This window comes from Tupaia chinensis, unplaced genomic scaffold (genome assembly GCF_000334495.1).
Source record: "Tupaia chinensis unplaced genomic scaffold, TupChi_1.0 Scaffold149168_1, whole genome shotgun sequence".
In the NCBI taxonomy this organism is placed as follows: Eukaryota; Metazoa; Chordata; class Mammalia; order Scandentia; family Tupaiidae; genus Tupaia; species Tupaia belangeri.
This window is the reverse complement of record NW_006209014.1, coordinates 871,584-872,388: the sequence shown is the minus strand read 5'-3', so window position 1 is coordinate 872,388 and position 805 is coordinate 871,584. Positions and strand designations below refer to the sequence as shown.

The following is an 805-nucleotide window of genomic DNA, read 5'->3' as shown; positions in this document are numbered from 1 at the left end:
TGAAAGAATTATATTAATCTCTTAATAATTTTGAACTTAACAGTATTATATTCTGTATAGTCTATAAAAGAATAAACACAGTACTGCTAGTAATAATTTATAACATTTACACTTTAAAAATTTAACTTAAATCAGTAATATATTTTTATTTATTTATTTTAAATTTTATTTTATTTTTTTTACATTTTTAAAATACATTCAATCACATTTTTTAGCTTAGAAGGTGATCTTTCAATATGTGAACATTTCTCCCCAGTCCAGTTGATCAAAATATAACAACACTACCTCTCTGTCTCAACAATGCTGTCTCCATATTCCTTCTCCAAATGGTCTTCCCCAGGCCCCACTCCTCCACACACACCACATCTGGCATTCACACCCATTTCTTGTGTTTGTACATCCTTTAGCCCATCCGCTTCAGTTATAGAGTACGGACACTCCATATATATTAAGTGGGGACATACAGCGTAAAAATACGGAATGCTTCACGAATTTGCACATCATCCTTGCGCAGGGGCCATGCTAATTTTCTCTGTATTGTTCCAATTTTAGTATATGTGCTGCCGAAGTGAGCACAAATCAGTAATATATTCTTATTCATTGAATAAATATAGAATGCTTACTATATGCCACAAATATAAACCTACTAGTTTAGAAAAATGTGCTTTCATATATGTTTTCATATATTCAGAGTATCCTCAAAAATATGCCTAGAGATGCATATTAACTGTGCTTTTTTAAAAAAAAAAATGACATTATATCAAGGATCAGCAGTTGGTTAATGGCTATGTCGCTGGACTCCTAT

The 805-nt window shown here is 31.4% G+C and overlaps 1 non-coding gene across 1 annotated transcript; it reads right to left on the bottom strand.

Moving 5' to 3' along the window:
* Nucleotides 1-469: 469 nt before the first annotated feature.
* Nucleotides 470-576, bottom strand: LOC114006601 (U6 spliceosomal RNA). The gene has a single exon (XR_003548315.1). It is a non-coding gene; the product is annotated as a U6 spliceosomal RNA (small nuclear RNA).
* Between the last annotated feature and the right edge of the window lie 229 nt (nucleotides 577-805).